Source organism: Talpa europaea (genome assembly GCF_964194135.1).
Source record: "Talpa europaea genome assembly, chromosome: 2".
Taxonomy (NCBI): domain Eukaryota; kingdom Metazoa; phylum Chordata; class Mammalia; order Eulipotyphla; family Talpidae; genus Talpa; species Talpa europaea.
Window position 1 is genome coordinate 31403798 of NC_140068.1, and position 19409 is coordinate 31423206.

Below are 19409 nucleotides of genomic sequence, written 5' to 3' on the forward strand. Positions count from 1 at the left end.
GAATCTGTGGATTCATAGACAGCTACAATCTTTTCAGGGACGATTTTGCAGAGGCATCAAGCAGTATTCACAGGATGTCATCTGTGCAGTCACAGGATAAATTATATTGTCATATGCACTGTCAAACACTTGAAGCCATCAAACTGCAAGTTTGGGGAGTGAAGTCCACATGAAAGATTTGTTGTTCGGATCTGCTCAGTTGTTACACATAAGTTGGGAATAGAGCAAAGGGGGTTATATTTAGAGAAAAAAACAAAAACAAAAACAAAAAAACAACAAAACTCTTCAGCAAGTCTAGTGAGCTGGATTCCAGACACAGATCTGTCATTATGTGGCTGTACTGTCCTAGGTCACTAATTATCCTTCTTGGGGTCTAATTCCTCAGGAATTCCAACTAGTGTCTAACAATGCAGGACTTCTGACTGGTGCCTATGTTCTTCTAACCCTAAAAGTATCAGATGATGAATAGATCATAATTTTTGGTCATATTAACCAGGCAAAAGAAGGCCCCTAAATTAAATTGAGATGATGGAAAACAAAAATAAAATTCAAGCATCACTGTTATAAAACACAAGGTACTGAAGTCATGTCAAATTATCCTATATTCACCTTGCTTACAACTGTACATTTGAAACAAACATAAAAATGTAAGCAGTCGGAGGAGAAAAGAAAAAAAAAAATCAACCAATCTGTTAACCAACCAGCAATAAAAGGACACTGAGATTGGTCAGTGGAGCAGAAGGGTCATTTTTGTTGAAAAATGAAATCTGGATAGCTGCCAAGTCTCTCAATAGCACTAACAAAACAAAGGACAATGATATGATCTAAGCTTAACTGTATTCTTCCTGCCTATCCCCAGGTGGAATGATAATAGACTTCAGAGTAAAACACTGAGAAGAACCTGACTTTCTACGCAGATTCAAACAATTATTTTCATGCAGCTGTTAAAGAAAATTGTTTAAAAAAAAAAAAACCCTAAGTTACTGATATCATTATGCTTTAATGATAGCTCTTGGCGTCAGAATGGACTCTCTTGAAATGGACATTATGCTTTTTAATTTGAATACTAGCTCTTTTTGGAGACTTATTGAATGATGCTTATTTCCACTGCATTACTTTAACTTAGCAGTTCATTTTCCCATCAAACATTAAGAAAGAAAATAAACTCATATCTGTCCCACAATACCTCTATGCCCTAAGGTACATGGGGTACCATATAATATCTATAACAATAATAGGCCAGCAGAGTCAAATATTAATTTTCACTTAGAGTTGGCAGTGATTAGAGAGAGACAGAATATGTAGGTCTGTTCTGCCTTGCATATTCTAAATTCACAATGCTCAACAGAGCTCCAACAGTGGAATTCAACATTCTGACTGATTAATAAGCACACTGCCCATAGAACTTGAATAGAATCCCAGCCTCATAAACCTTGAACTACCTTCTGATGAAACATCCCTCCAACTGTTTACCAGGCAGTCAACATGATGCACAAAGTAGGGTTATTTGTGATGTAGGCAGTATTACCGTGTCTCGATGGAATCCATCAAAAATAAGTGATTGTTCTCAGAGCACTATTTTTAATAATCTATATAAAACCCACTTTAATATAAAACTCTCTTACTCTTATCCTATGAATAAACAGTTAGTAGGAATGCAAAACAACAGCAAGAAGAATCTAAACTCTATAAATTTTGAGCATCATAACTGTGGGGACACAGCAGGAAAAAAGTATAGAGAATGAAGTGCATCAGTCAAACAGTGGGGAATCTCTCAATAAATGCTCCAATTATGGAAGAAAATAGCAACACCATCATTGATTATAAAAATATATATAGATGGCAATATACTTGCTAAGTCTGTAAGGCTGAAATGAGGTTCCATCAACATTTATCAGACATTTTTATGACAGAATGAAGAGTTTCAACTTACATTACTTACAAGGTTGTGCAGACTGAAGAAGTTAATGTGCAATTCTTCACTTATAATACCTCTACTTTCCCCCCTCTTTCTGGTTGGCCCTATTTGCCATCATATCTTTATCACAGATTCTAGAATTTAAAGTTAGGACTACAGAATGGAAGATATTCTGGAAAAATTTAGTGTTAAGAAAGTAAGTATTTATGGGGTAGGCCCTGTCTCTCTCCTAAGTATTCCTTCTGACAGGTTGTGCATTGACTATGAAATTATTGGGGCTTGCACTGTTGGAGGAAAGAGATGGAATATGTATTAAAACAATTACTATGTGCTAGGCAGTCATACAATTCCTAGGCATCTAGTTTCTCTTGATAATACACAAAACTCAGGAAGGTCTTCTTAGTCTAAGAAACCTTTCAACCACTGTGCCTAGTGATTCTCCTGAGGTTTCAGAAATGGCAAGAGGAAAAATGGAAATGTAGGCCTCTGGGCATGACCCCTGTGCTGTGACCCCACTTTGTGGATACGCAGCAAACAGTTTAAAACCAAAAATCTTTCCCAGGCTATGTCACAGGTGTATGTTGGGTGCAGGATATATGTCATATTTTTAAATTTACTTATTTATTTTGGAATATTGTAGAGAATGTCTTGGTCAGACTTGTCACTTCATATTATATCATCATTGGACAAGGCAAAACTCCTTTTTATTTATTTGTTTTATTTTATTATTTGATTCTTCAGCCCATGTTCTCATGTGTTATTCCCCTTTCATCCACTGGACTATCTCTAATGTATCCACATTGTGTTCCTTTGACCACCACAAATACAAATATTGGTATGGCCTTGAATACTTCATGCACCTGCTGTTTGTGTGCCTGTGTTATTGTCCCAAAAAATGTCTATGGTATGAGCTCCTTCATGCTTGTCTATTTTGCTCATACTTACATTTTGGTTCTTTTGTGTGTGGTTTCTGCATAGCAGCCTATTAGAAATGCGTAACTTGTTGCTTTCAAAAAGAATTCTGTTCCCTTTCATTACTATTTTTATGAGGATTTCATTTCTTAACGTAAATCTGGGACAATTTTGTCAATTGTTATTTCTACATCAACTGAGATATTCACTTTATTCTTTTAGATCATTAACATGATTGATTATATTGATAGTTTTTATCATGTTCAATTTTCTTCTTGGGAAGAAAATGGGATATCATTATCACAGTTTTGATTTGGGTTAATAAAATTTTATTTGAGAGTTTTGTATTTATAAACACTTATAATTCAGTTTTCTTTTTTCTCTTTCTGGCTCTTTAATAAAAGTTGCACTAGCCTTAAAACATAAGTAAGGTGCAACATTTACTTATGCATTTAACAAACTTTTAAGAAACTATCCAGTTTCTTAAAACTGGAAGAAACTAAAGAAACTAAACTAAGAAACTAAACTTTCTCCAAAAGCAGTATGTTTTAATTTAGGAATACACTGTCAAGTGCATAACTATTCAGGAAAATATTGCATGCAGATGACAGCACAGAGGTTAATATCTGTCAATATATAAATGTAAATTATTTTCACATTTTTATTTATATAAATGGAATTATAACACATATGTGACTTTTCACCTTGCGCTTTTCACTTAATTATATGTTGTAAAGGTTGTTGTACATTAGCACATCCTGCATTTATAGATCTGTCTCATGATATACTTATTTATACATTCTACTTTAACAGATATTTGTTTCAAATTTTCAGCTCTAACACATGTGTGCATTAAACAATTCTTTATATGTGTGTTGGCCTCTCCAAAGATTAAATTCCCCAAAGTAGAAATTCTGTGTCAAATTCCAATCTCAAAATCCCACATAAAACAAATATTATTAGGGGTCTCCCCTGGTGGCGCAGAAGTTGAGCGCTGGGCTGCGAATGCCCGCAGCCTCTGCAGCACCGGTTTGATCCCTGGCCACCAGGCAAGGGTCGCACATGGCGCGCAGACCTCTCCTGCCTCCCACTGCTCCCCTCAGCAGTGTACTTCGGCCCTCTGCCTGTTCTATTCCCTGCTCTGGCTCTGGTGAATTCTCTCACCCTCCCGTGCTTCTGACTGTACCCAGTGCTTGTATAAATCAGTCAATCAATCAATCAATCAATCTTTAAAAAAAACAAGTATTATTAATTCTTCATTGATGTCTATATATATATCTACTGCTAAAACATGAAAATTACTCTTTTCTTTTGATTACATTAAATGTGAACTTTAATAGTTGTTGGTAATCTAGTACAGTATATTTGCATTCATAAAGGTCTCAAAAGCCTTTCTGATAAGTACCATTAAGCAAAACTTATCTTACTTTCAATGACAATAAATGTTCATTAAAAAGTCTGTGAAATGTCTCAAGATAAATAAATCATTGATTTTTCAAACTGGAAGAGACCCCACATGCCTCAATTTCTACTCCTAAGTGTCCACTTGAGGAATACAATGACACTAATTTGAAGGGATGTAAGTATTCCTATTTTTTGCAGCATTATTTACAATAGTCAAGTTATAGAAATAACATAAGTGCCCAATGACAAATGAGTGGATTAAGAACATGTAATACATATTAATAATGGAATACTAATCAGCTGTAAACTATGAGTTCATGCCATTTGTAATGACATTGATGAAACTAAAGGAAACTATGCTAAGTGAAATAAGAAGAGAGACAAGTAATGACTGATTTCATTCTTACAAGAAATAAAACAAAGGAACAGATAAAACTAATCTAAAGCAAACCATAGCAATCTGGCTGTAGAAGTGAGATTACCAGAGGGGAGAGGTGGGTGTTGGGGAGTAATGGACTTTAGTAGAGTAGTATAGGTGCTTTAGTGGTGAATGTGGAATGGTAACATCCTTAAAACACAAACAGTGCTATACACCGATGTTATCCCCATAAAATAAATAATTTAAAAATAGGAGGTGAGGTATGGTAATATATATCTGAAAAGCCTTGTGAACCTATACCTCTAAATCATATACAATGTTTAAAACCCAAAGTTACCTAAATAGCACAATGTAAAAAAAAATTGTTGAGTTAAAAATAAAGATTAAAAATAACCAACTGAAGTTTTTAGTCCTAAATTATGAATTGAAATTGAGTTTATCTATAATTATCCTTTTTCTCTGTATCCCCTTCCCACCATCTTTAAGTTTCTCCATTCCCCTTCAGGAACACAAACTTTCAAATTGCTTCAACTCTCAAGTTCCTGAGGTAAGGGATATAATATTGACTCACATTGTGATTCTAGGTAAGTAGAGTGCTCCCACCCAAACCTCATGTGTGTGGTTCGAGTGGACTTCAGTGAATGGCAAAGGTCATGTAACATTAATGAAATATGAGCTATGCAATTTCAGGAAACAATAAATGATTTGAATTTTAGCTGTTTGTAGGAGCAGATAACTTACCTAATAAGATACCATTAGCTTTGTTATATATAGTAAAAAAAAAAAAAAGTAGGAAATACTAGGAAAAACCAAGATGAAAATTGAGATAGACATAAGAGTTTCCAGCATGTGCCTGATTCTTATTTCATCTGTAGTAATCAGGGAAGTTGAGATAAACTTTCAGGCAGTCTTGTCTGTTTCTCATAATTTTGCCAATAAATATTGCTGCTGATCTTTATTCCTATCTCAATCAAATATGGTCAATTTGTTGTTCCTGATTATATCCAGTCTTTATTTTCGGGCCCATAGAGAACTTAAAACACTGGAAATATAAGGAAACACTTCTGGGGGGGGGGGGGTCTCCTTGATCCTTTTAAGTATTCTGCACCTTCAGCAAGGCAAGCTGTCCCTGTCCTGAGATCATGCTGCCTTGGATTCATTTTCTCCTGTGCCCTCCTCCCTGGTACAGCAATTCCTGTTTTTCTGTGGTCTCCCCAGTTGGCAAAGCAGCTAATTCCTATGTCTGTGTTTATTCTACCCCTTTGTTGAATCTTAGGGTGCTTGATATCATCCCCATTTTTGGTATGTAGCCCCCTTTGCACTTCCCTATAGTGCATTGCAATCTACATCACACTATAAGCGATCTGCTCCAGAATCAGAAAGGATACCATATGTTGGTTTCTCTTATTTTTAAGTAAATTCCAAGGGAATCTGAAAAAGATTTAGTGGATTATGGTTCTCTTTATATTGATGAGGTATTGAGGTCTTTATGATATTGTCTAAAATATCACATTATTACAGAGCAAGACTGTACACATATGACTGATGATGTTCCCCTTTGTATATGCTGTCTTGTTCATAGTAGACCAGCTAAGTGAGCACATATATTCCAGCTTTTAAACTTATATGCAGGAGCTATAGAGAGACAAATTTATTCCATCTTACCAAGAGATCTGTGTATATGTGTATATGTATTTGTGTATGTGTATATGTGTATGTGTGTGTGTAAGTGGCATGTGTTCACAAAAGGGAACAAAATGAAATTTTAAGGAGTTTGGGGAAAAAGGATAATAACAATAATTTATCCCACTTCAATTATACAAAGGGTTTTATCTCTCCTTCCACATAATTGCTTCTCTTTAAATGAAACAAAGAAATGAATTTCAATAAACAACAAATACCACCACAAAAGACATCTGGTCTTTATAGTTCTGATTATAACAGAAGTAGAGATGTCATCATAGTTAAGAACTTAAATTTTTTATCAGAAATTATGCTTGAATTCCAACATATGGGACCAAAGGAGGTCATCTAATTTGTGGGAATCACATTTACTTCAATTATAAAATTGGGACGATTAGAGTACATAGATCCTACAATTCACGGGGACTAAATAATGTATATAGGTACTTATTAAAATGCCTAGGTTGGTTAAGGCTATTACAGCAATTCTTATTTCAACACTGCATAATAAATTTGAACACTGGTATCTTAGTACATATAGCATTTTGACTGATATTCTCGATCGACATTAAGTTAGTGATGATTAAATATTTCTTATTCTATTGGTCAAAGATGCAAAAAATAACATGGCAGATGATAGCCACAATTATTCAGAGGAAGTCATTTTTAATGAATATTTTTGGCCTGAATCAACATACTATGCATCTAATCTAGTATAAAGGGTTCAAACATCACCATTTCCTCTATTTTTCCTTCTCTCTCCCCATCTTTCAACCCCAATAAAATCAGCATTTACTTTAAAAACTCTGTCCCTTTATATAGTTTAGCTTGGTAAAGATTTCCAAGAAGATACAGGGTAAACTTGGCATAAGTTCAAAACAACTAAATAAAAACAAGCATATTTCTTACAGAAGTGCATTTTCTTAAAAACTGTACAACTGAACCACAGTGCATTGCATTTCTAAACAGATTTATATTGAAATACAGAGTTGATCATGTATTCCTGAGGTTAAAGTAATAGAGTTACATTAATTGAACCAGCAAAGGGTTAAATTAGCATTTTCTCATTATTTTGTGTAATAGTACTGCTTACATATATCTCTAAATATACCAGCTAATATTCTAGTTGTTATGATAAGAGAATCATTTATTATTTCTCACAGCTGTTCATTCTACATAGCAATTTATAACTATTTCAGAGTTAATACTTGTATGATCAAAAGCAAATTGATGATTAGCATACTAGATTTAAAAGTAGAAAATAGTCTTCAAAAGTAGCACAATAAATTAATACCACTGCACAAACAAGATTTTGTTTCATTGTTGTTGAACTGAATTTACCAAGTCATATATTTCTTTGATCCATTTATTTAGATGTCAGATTGTGTGGGTGTGTTGAGGTATGTATGTGATTAATCACTAAATGTTATTTAAGTTTTCAGTAGTAGGGATTTTTAAATTTTTAATTTTAATATCTTTTCATTATAACACACCTCTCTGCATTCTGACTAAAAAGAAAAATATTGAATTTGAATTCTAATTTAAGAAAAATATAATGAATGCTTAACATATCTCAAGTACTCTAACAAGCACATTATACATTATTTATGATAATTCTTACTTTAAATAAAGTATTTACAAGGATTATCTACTATTATCTTTATTATATAGCTAAGGTTATTGAATCTTTGTTTAAAGTTGTAATTATAGATTTAGGGACAAAACTCTAACCATTCCAAATTCATTATCCACGTTTTCAGTCACAAATCATTTACAACTAAAGGAATAGACATCATACTTTGTTTTATTGCACTTTGCTTTATTTTCCTTCAAATATATAACATGTTGGGCCTCCCTGGTGGCGCAAGGGGTTAAGACGTATCCTATGAAGCTATCCATGCAGGACAAGTATATGATCCCCAGCCAGGGAGCTACTCACATGGTGCAGCTAACCTCTCCTGCCTCACCCACTGCTTCCCTCAGCAGTATATTTCAGTAGATCTGCCTGTTCTGTTACCCACTCTGTCTCTGGTGAATCCTTTCACCCCTCACCCTCTGGCCTGTCTGACATTTCTTTTATGCATAAATAAATAAAACTTAATATATACATGACATTTTTTTTACAAATTAAAGGTTTCTGGCAAAACTGCATCCAGCAAGTCTATTGGTGCCATTTCTTCCACAGTATATATTCAATTTAATGTCTGTGTGTCACATTTTGGTAATTCTTACAGTATTTCCATTTTTTTCATTATTATTCATCACTATAATCTGTGATTTTTGTTTTTCTATTGTAATAGTTTAGGGTTTCACATATAATACAACATACTTACTCAATAAACACTTATGTTTTCTGACTGTTCCACCCACTGGTCTTTCTCTTGTTTTCCTCCCTCTTCTGCGCCTCCCTATTTCCTGAAATATAACAACATTGAAACTAGACCAACTCATAACCCACAATGGCCTTGATCAAGTCAAAGGAAGAATCACAAGTCTCTCACTTGAAATCACAAGTTAGAAATAGTTAAGTTCAGTAAAAAGGCATTTCAAAAGACCAGAGAGCCTGAAATCTAGACCATTTTTACTAAACATCTAGCCACACTGTGAATGCAAAGAAAAGTCCTTAAAGGAAAGGAAAAATGCCATTCCAGAGAACATATCAAAGGTTAAAAAAAAAGTTAAATAAGCTTCCTGTTAATATGGAGAAAGTTTTTGTGGTGTAGATAGAATATAAAACCAGCCACCAAAGTTCCTTAACACAAAAGCTAATCCAAAGGAAGAGTACCACTCTTTCAAGTCTAAGTTCTACCCAGAAGATCTAGCTAAGATAGTCCCTGATATCATCCAGGTCTTTCATAGCTGGAGAAATCAAAGCCTGACTGCATGGGGAAGGGACTATGCCTATACTTTCAAACACAAATAACAATGTAAAACAACATCGCTTCAATTAAAAAAAAAAAGTCAGGGCCTCCCCAGTGGCTGGCGGAGTGGGTTGAGCGCAGCACTATGAAGCTGTCCACAGCCTCTGCAGTGTGGGCTCGATTCCCGGCTGGCCAGGGAGCAACCCACATGGCACTGCAGACCTCTCCTGCCTCGCCTGCTGCTCCCCTCAGCAGTGCTTTCTGTCTGTCTGCCTGTTCTGCTCCCTGCTCTGTCTCTAGTGTATCCTCTCACCCTCCCACGCTTCTGGCCTGTACCCCCGCTCTTGTATAAATAAATCAATCTTTTTTTTTAAAAAAAAAGTCAAAGGCCAGACTAACTCTTTTTAAAGGCTGAAGAATCTAGATTAAACAATGCTTATTATCAATCTGAAAGTCGTAGGGCCCTGAAGTATTATCCACTTAATTGCTCATAATATACAGATGAAATAATAAAGCCTGCATGGCACCTGTTTTATAGCATGGTTTGCTGAATATATGAAAGCCACTGTTGAAACCTATTGCTCAGAAAAAAATATTCATTTCAAAATATTAATGCTGACCAACATTACAACTACCTGGTAATCCAATAGTTCTATAAGGGGATCAAAGTTTTTTGTGTCTCCTAATGAAGCTCCATTCTGTAATCCAAATATCAAGGAATTAATATTGACTTTCAAGTCCTATAATCAGTGGTGAGTATGGGTTGGTAACATACATCTAAAATGGTATGAACCTATATCCCTAAATCATTGCAGTGTTGTAAACCAACATTATCTCAATTAAAAAAAAAGTTATGAAAAATAAAGGTACAAACTTCTAGTTATAAAAAAAGTTCTGGGACTATGATGCACAGCATGGTGGCTATAGTTAATAACACTCTATTGTATATTATATTTGCATGTTGTCAGAGAAAAGATCTTAAAATTTCTCATTACAAGAACGAGGGTGTAACTGTGGTGACACATTAACTAGACTTGATTCATCTTGTAATATGAACATATAGTGAATCATATTGTACACATGGAACTAGTGTTATCTTTCAATTATATCATAATAAAATAATGTCAATTAAAAAAGAATGAAGCAAAAGTAATGCCTTTCAAAAAATTACATATAGAGAAATACATTTTAGGAAGGTTGTAGCTGCCATTGATAGTGATTCCTTTCATAGATCTGAGCAGAGTTAACTGAAAATGCTGGAATTGATTTACCGTTCTATCAATCCATGCCACTAAGATCTGTCCTGATGCATGGGGGAAGTCAAAATATCAACACTGACAACAGTTTGGAAGAAGTTGATTCCAACCCTCATGGATGACTTTGAAGGTTTCAAAATTTCAGTAGAGGAAGTAATTGCAAACATAGTACAATTATAAAGTGAAATGGAATTAGAAATGGAGCTTGAAAAAGTGACTGAATTGCTACAATCTCATGATACAACTTGAAAAGATAAGTTGCTTCTTAAGGATGAGCAAGAAAGTGGTTTCTAGAGATGGACTTTACTGCAGATTATGATGCTGTGGACATTATTGAAAAGTCAACAGAAGATTTAGATTATTTATTATATAAATTTATTTGCTAAAGCAGCAGGAGGATTTGGGAGGATTAATTCCAATTTAGAAAGAAGTTTTACTCTGTGTAAATTGCTATCAATCAATGTGGCAAAGTTCATTGTTGTCTTATTTTAATAAATTGCTACAGCCACCCCAAACTTGAGCAAGCACTATCCTGATGATCATTAGCCATCATCCCGGGAGACAAGACCCTCCACCAGCAAGAAGATTCCAACCTGCTGAAGGCTCAGATGGTGGTCAGCATATTTAGAAATAAAGTATTTTTAACTAAGCTATGCAGACTTTTTTAGACATAAAGCTACTACTTCACACTTAATAGACTACAATATAGTGTAAAAATAACCTGAATATACACTCAGAAAGCAAAAATGTCCTGTGAATCATTATTATAGTATCTACTTTATGACTGAGTTCTGGAACTGAATTTATAATATGTCCAAAGTGTGCCAGCACTGGAACCAGATGGCTTTGTTTTCAGAATTTTTAAAGGTATCAATCTGCCTTATTATTAGTTGCCTGATTCAATAAGAAAATGAACATAGAGATTCTCTGTTCTCAGTACAAGATAAAAGACAAGAAATATACACTAACAACTAATTTATATATAGCCCTATGATGTGCCAATTCAAATAATCATAATGATAACCCCATAAAATAACAATCATCATTATTATTATTCTATCAGTGTGAATTGTGACATTCACTCTATAGACTAGTTTACAATTAGGACAGACGTTTTTGAAAAATTAAGCTGAAATTTTATACTAACACTGCAGTTAATAGTCCAATAATCCTGCAAAGTCACAACAAAATGACAGTTATTTGGCATTGTGCTGTCAGATGACTTCATACCTTAGTAGCCAAACTCACTTAGTAAATTTAAAGTCTTCCTATGTTCACGTAAAATGTGCTAAAAGGATCGTAGTCCAGGTCCTCTTGGTGGATGGATCACTGTTTTAGCTGTTCTACAGAGTCTATAATTTTACTCAGTGGAAATCAAACTCCCCAGCAGAATCAGTACACATCAAAATGACAGCTGTTGTCAGTAGTTTTCATGGCGCACTTAAAGCAGGCCAGGCATGAGTTAGGAAGTTTAATGTATCCATTTGACCTTCAATTTCCAATATCTCCACAACAAAGCCTTATTAAGTGATTCAAGATCAAGCTAATAAAGAAATAGCTTAGGACTCATAGCTTCAGAATAAAATATTTAATGTTGAGAAGCCTAGGCCATGGAATTTCAGATCATGCATTCCATAAGCAAAGTATTGAGCAATGCAAAGCATTGTGTGAATCATTGGTGGGGTGCAGGATGGGAACTATGTGATGAGATGAGTAAGACAATTTTCACATTGACTGGCAGAATTAGAATTATGAGAATGCCAATATTTGGAATGATTCTTAGGTCAGGATTCTTAAAACTCTCAAGAGGATCCAGGATCGTGCCTTGAATCTATGTATTTGGTTCTGATCCATTTTCAGATCTCCTACTGTTCATATTGCAAGTGGATAACAAATAAAAACCTCATGGTGTGCCTATTGTTACCAGTGCACAGAAAAGCAGATGACAGATGGGTTGACTATATTTTAATAACGGACTTTAGGAGTTGGAAAGAATAAGTTGCAAGTTCATCGTCAGCATCATTTATTTGTTCAGTACTGATTTTTTATTCATCGAGAGCTCAGTAAAAGCCAAATAACAAAAATAGCTTGCAATGTTCTTATTTTCATGTATCATATGGTATTGCTTTCTCTAAGCAACTAGCTTTTCTCTAGAGAAAACTCTTATTGCTATTTTTTAACAGCACAATCATATTAAACATATTAAAACTGCCATCTGGAGAATCTGAAATTTGTCAACTAGGTAAAAATGCAGATATACTTCTTTTTTTTTTCTGAAAAGCTGATAGAGTCCAAACACACATCTCATATATATCCTTATCAAGAAGGGATGTCTGTGCAGTGTTCAGTTTGGTCCAAATAAATACTTGTTTATCTTTGTATAGATTTTTATTTTGTGAATTCAAAACAAGGTAGTATGTCATTCCAGTGCTCCTGGACTTCCCCCTTTTGAGGCAGTGAATTAATAATGTCATCACCATAGTCAACTGTTCCTTGTTAAGTAGAGGCTATCTAATTAACAGGGTGGGGGGAGGAAGCATGCAGACTGTTGCAGGGACCAGAAGTGGACATCATAGACTCCTGCACTCTGGTATATTCCCTGTCTCTTTTCCTTCTTGTTTTCCCCTACTTAAATGAAGGCACTGGCAAAGGTTTCAGGGCTCTATTGCTTTGACTATAGCTAGGCAGCCATATGGAAGATGTCAATCAAACCTTTCAAACTCTAGGTTACATCTCTTTCATAAAATTCAATTTCATAAGGATGGAAGATAGAATGACAGCCTCACTTACTCTGACTGCTAAAGGCCAATCAAGAGTTGAAATGAAAGCAGAAATGTTATCAAGATCACTACCATGTACTAGCAGTCATAGTGGCGGTGGGTTATATCAGAAATTGCAACCAGGAATACAAGAGAATGCCATTTTATAAGGCTACAGGAACATTTTAGAATTGTCATGAGGTGTGCTATTTCTGGCATGGTAAATAACTTGTCTTCTGTGCCCTTTAAAGTAACCATATTATTGAATTCAACACAGACATGGAAATGCTTTTCTGAAAAGAGGCAATCATAATATTTGTTTTCCTGTTGACAGAGGGTGTCTGTAGTTGTTCATGGGTGAATGTAATAAGAGATGAGATTCTCTATCAGCTTTGGGAGTTCTAGGATGGACTTCATTAATACAGCATAGATAAATGGTACAGGTTCAAAATGACAAATTCTGTCAAGCTATGAAATGTATTTCATACCTTAAACTTGAAAACTCAAAGCATCAGAAGCACTTCTAAATCAATATGGTGTCTATGTCTGCATCCAAACATTTTATATACAAATATTACCATTCATAGCACTAGTTTAAGCATCTTAGCAATAGAAGCTTATTTAATGAGGTAGATAATATTATCTCAATTTTAAATAAGAAAACTGGAGAGATTAACTAAAGTTATATGACTATTAATTGGTAAAGACTGTTTGGCTGGAGTTCAAGCTTTGGATCAAAATCATATCAATTCCTGGCTAACATTAAATATATATATAAATGAATACAGAAACGATATATAAAATGTGTGCATGCATACAATTAATATGATTATGTTGTTTTATATGAAATGTGCATGTGTGTATATTATAGTTATATTTTGTTTCTAGAACTATTTTGTTCATTTCATGAGCTCATCATACCTCTTTTCCGTAAGTTCATTAATAAATTATCACCACACAAGACATTGCCTAATACAAGTTTAAATAATGGCCCTTTTTCCACTTCATGTAGCCCTCAGCAGGGTATCATATTGCTGCAATGCTATAATTTTGTATGTTCCAAGGATATGCAGTTTAATTCTATTGGCAAATGGGAATAAATGAGACAATACCTTTGAAGTGATGCTAGTATCTTGAGAGGAATTAGGATGCGGAATCTCTCTAAGAGGTTCAATTTATTTACAAGGGTTTTTTTTGAAGATTTATCTATTATGCATACAAGAGCTGGGGTACAGGCCAGAGATGCGGGGGGTGACAGGATTCACCAGAGACAGAGTGGGGAGCAGAACAGGCAGACTGACTAAAATACACTGCTGAGGGGAGCAGCGGGCAAGTCAGGAGAGGTCTGCCGCATGAGGAGGTTTCTCTCTGGTTGGCTGAGGATCAAACTCGTGCTGCAGAGGCTGCGGATTGCTTCATAGTGTGGTGCTTAACCAGGGAGGCCCTATTTACAAGTTTTTAAAAACACAAAAGCTACAAATATGAATATTCTATTTATGTTTTGAGTTCAATACTAAGGAGAAGTTCGGTAGAACTTGCTTATACATAGGCTTCCCAGTATACTCCCATAGGTGCTGGCTCTCATTCATTTAATTGCATTCTTATAGATAGTGAGTTGTTCCTGCATGTGACTACTCTCATCACTCTGATTAGATATTTATACAGTTCTTGTTGTAAAATCAACTCAAACCTTGTGATGTCAGTCATACTTACAACAAATCACTAAATGATTCAATTATTATATACAGGTAACTTAAGCATACAAAAGGCAGTTTTTTAGAAAATAAAAACTTAAATTTAACAGGCCAGGAAGACTACAAAACGGCATAAAGATATTTGAGGTATACTTGGAAAAGCAATGATAAAAATCTAAATGGAATCTTCCCCAAATTGTTTTACAAGTCTTTAGGTATTTATTCCACTGTGAAGAAACCAATACATAAAAATTCATAGACAATAAATTGTGGATTTTATGCCAAAAATATCAAATCCCAGACAGTTATTCAAAACACAAAATAGAGTCCTGAATACTACATAAAAGAGGATTCTATGGTTGAATGAAAATAAAATGTATCAGGTATGTATGTATCTCTTTTATAATTCACTGCCTTAAAAATGCTTTAGATTAACTGACTCTATGTCTAAAGATAGGCTTATATTGTATCACAGTTTTGGTACCCAATACATTCTACTACTCTAAATAAAGTATCTTATTCACTTTATTATACCATAATGTAAAACATTCCAATGATTTTGCAGAGCCTAACACATGACAATATTTAGGAAAGAGAAACTCTGACCAATATCTCAAATAGAAGCAAGAAGTAGTAACAAATCAGAATTCTTTGATACTGGGAAGATGTCTACTATCTCTATTTAAATCAATTACATTTTTTAAAGATGTATTTATTTATGCATGCAAGAACTGGGGTACAGGCCAGAGGTGTGGGGGGTGACAGGATTCATCAGAGACAGAGTAGGGAACAGAACAGGTGGATTGACTGAAATACACAGCTGAGGGGAGCAGCAGATAAGACAGGAGAGGTCTGCTGCACCATGTGGGTAGCTCTCTGGCCGGAGCTCGAACCCATGCTATGGTAGCTGCAAATAGCCTCATAGTTTGCATCTTAACCCCTTGTACCACCAGGGAGGCCCTAAGCCAATTACATTTCTTGGGGAGAGGTTGGTCATGTGTGTATGTACATTATCTAGACAGATTAAAGATTGACAAAAAGACAGATTTCCTTACATAAATACAGTGAGAAGTCAGCCACCTCCAAGCCACACACTTGGAATTTTACCTAACAGAGATCATACTCAAAAATATTGGAGAAACTCTGTAAGAAATTACATGTCAATAAAACCTTTTCAATGTGTCCTCGCATGGAGTGTCATTGTGTGTATCACAGTTTGCAGGATATGCCTTGGATTTAAAAAAAATGCATTAAATTATATAAAATGTATTTTGCTTCCCATGTGAAAAATCAAGTAGACAAAGTAAAAATTGTAAACAAATCACAATATAATGATGTTTACAGCTACTTTACTTTTTTTAAATTTTAGAGTTTATTGTTGATGGATTTTGCTCACGTTTTTTTTTTTTTTTTTAATTCCCTCTGACTGCCTATTTGCTTCACTGATATCACATTTCATTTTGAAGGAAATGATGTCAGTTCCTGAGCCCAGTACCTGGGTTCCAGCTGAGCTCAGCCAAGTCCACCATTAGTCATGGTGGCAGCTTTCACTGGCATGACATCATCAAGGTGTGGTGTCTCCTGCTATTCCCAGTTGTTCCAAGACGCTTGACCAATTTGCTAGTCTTGATGTTCTGGGTTGTCAAAAAAGTCAGGATGCATTTTTGCATAGAGGGCACCAGTACATTTTTGGAAGTACTACAGGCATTCACATCTATTGTATATATATATATATATATATATATATATATATATATATATATATATATATGCAAAAGGGCAGGTTTATTATAAAAAGGGAATGGAAGGGGGCTTGCACAGACACAAGTGGGCAGAAAGAGCTGCCCCTGAAAGGGACAGTTTTGCTAAAATATAGGCCTGCATGGTCACAGGTGGGCAGTGTTGGAGGAGAGCTGTCTCTGCTGCTTTGCAAAGAGAGAAGGCTGGTAAAGAGAAGCACCTGCATATTCACAGGCAAGCAGAAGAGCTGCTGCCACAGTTAATAATCTTCAATCAGTATTTTAAGTTTGATGTATATATTTTCCAACTACAAGTTATCATTGTATAACCTGTTCCAGGAATGCTTTAGGGACTGATCTGAGTAAGAGATCACCCCAGTTGGCCCTGACAGAGGCAATGGTGTGGGTGAATATAGAATTAGGTGCTGAGAGATGGCATATGCATCCTGGAGACTATGGCATTTATTATCTGAAAGGACAGGTTAAACAAATTGCTACCAAATAAAAGTTGAATGTGCAATTTTAATATAATCCTACAATTCTGAGTATCTTCTTATTTCTCTTGTTCCTGCTATATACATGAAATGATATTCTGAAAATTAGAGGAATTTTACTCTGCCTTGAACCCATATGAGCTAGCGAAATACAATATATTAAACATATAACTTCAAAGGCTAGGAGAAGCATTGTGGCCATTAGGTCCTATTCATGGGGTGATCTATTTCCTTCATGCTGTACAAAGAGGAAAGAATTTTATCAGCTTCTTCTTAACATCCCTGAAAATGCTTCTAGTAGCTGCTTCACAATTGCCTTTTTCCATTGTGTGTCCCTCAGAAACAACCAAGCACCACTTGATAAATCATTGCTGATTCTAAATTAGAATTTCATTATTGACCAAGTGATACTGTGCATATCTGAGGAGGAGTATGACAAAGAACTACACATCTTAAAGAACCCTAAGGGACTTACAACAGTTGTTTAGCTGGCAGATGGTGTTGTCACCTGTTATTATAAACAAATGAAAAAAACAAACAGACATTTCAGGATAGATGATATGATTTATAAATCAGTTGCAGTGTTGACCTTATCTGTGCTGTTAGTTTGATAGAAGGTTAGGAATTAACTACATGATAAATTTTATTTTTTTCTTGACAAGAATGCAACTTTGTAAAATGTATGAACATGACCATATTGTGACTAAGAGTCTAGAGGCTGTCACTTCAATAGACAGGTGAAAAATAGGGACCCAATCAGCAGATAAGGCATGTTTCTGCAAAGCAAGACCAATGAACAAATGCTATCGTTTAGAGTCTACACTTTTCAGCTTTATAGCACCAAATGTTATTTTCTATATATGCCATATGGTTGCTTCAATTCCACTTTAATCTTATACTTCATAGCAAAAGTAAAGAGACTGTGAGCTTCATGATTACATGATTTTAATAAGTCTAGCAATACAAAAAATCCTTTAATAAATATTGATAGTAAAATCCTCATTTGACCTATTGTTTCATGACCTGTAGTATGTGTATATTGCATGTAACTATATGAAATGTAGTGATTAACCATCACAATTACTTAAGTAGAAGTAACCAAAAGCCTTAATACTCATATCTGTATAACCACAGTGTCCATCTCATACTGTTTTCATGATATTTGAATGGTATATCAATAATAATAAACAACATTTATCTAGTGTTATACATTTTATATGTATTGCTTAATACTTATAGTACCCTTATAATTAGGATCCTTTATTATGTCCATTTCATAGATGAAGAAATTAAAGCATCAAGCAGGTAAGGAACTTGCACAGGGTCATAAAGTCCAAAAATCAAATCCAGACCATCTGGATCCAGATTCTACATTTCTACTCACAACACTACACTGTGTGGATAGCCCATCCCAGCTTGTTATTAACTGGCCTCCCAATCTTTGTTCTTTTCCTTTTGTAATCCATCCTTGACTTACCACTAAAATGTCCTTTTTAAAAAAAAACAATCCTAATCCATTATTTCTTTTTAATATTCTGTTTTCATTAAACCCATACATTCAAATCCATTCTCATATCTGGTAATACTCTTTATCCTCTGGCTGGAATTCTCACTTCACTCACTGATTAAGCTAGCAAACACAATATAAACTTGATCTTGTGAACTGACATTTTTTCTCTACAGGTTTCTATATATAGCACACATTTCCTGGAAGGATTTCCTACTTTTATCAGACAAAACCAAAATTGATTCTCCAAGATACTGTTCAAATTTTCAGTGAATTTTGCGGCAGTTTTGAGAGAGCTGACTAGCCCTTCTCTGGACTGCTTGTCTCTAAGAGTAAACTTGTTATGTCACATCTCGCTGTGTCATCATTATAAACATCCAGGTCTCTCTCCCTCATTGGACTATATAACCCATCCAGGATCAGAATGTGGTTTAATGTAGTCTTAGGTGATAAGTGTCAGATATCTGGCAAATACTTGGATCTCAAAAGCATTTATTCAATATATGTTTGTTATGCCTACGAGCATCGTTTAAGTGCCATAGCAGCAGCCAGCTCAACAGTTTAATTCGATAAAAATTTATAGGAGATGACTGTCAGGCACAGTGGTGGAAGCACATGTGGTCTTGTTCACAAAAAAATGGCACAAGGTAAAGACCATTTCCTGTTAATTTTACCACAGTTCACTAGCACAGTTATGCGGGGGGGATGTTAGGCGAACACAGAGAAGGGACACTAGCTTGACGAGGGTATTAAGGTTGTACCTCCTCCAATATGCCATGTAAACCTCATTCCTCAAAGTGGAA

At 35.0% G+C, this 19409-nt stretch overlaps 1 protein-coding gene across 3 annotated transcripts in view; it reads right to left on the reverse strand.

Annotated features, from left to right (window-relative positions):
• Positions 1-19409, reverse strand: part of NKAIN2 (sodium/potassium transporting ATPase interacting 2) — a gene marked incomplete at both ends in the record, with an annotated part of 907688 nt that overhangs the window by 489529 nt on the left and 398750 nt on the right. The gene's annotated exons all lie outside the window — the stretch shown is intronic.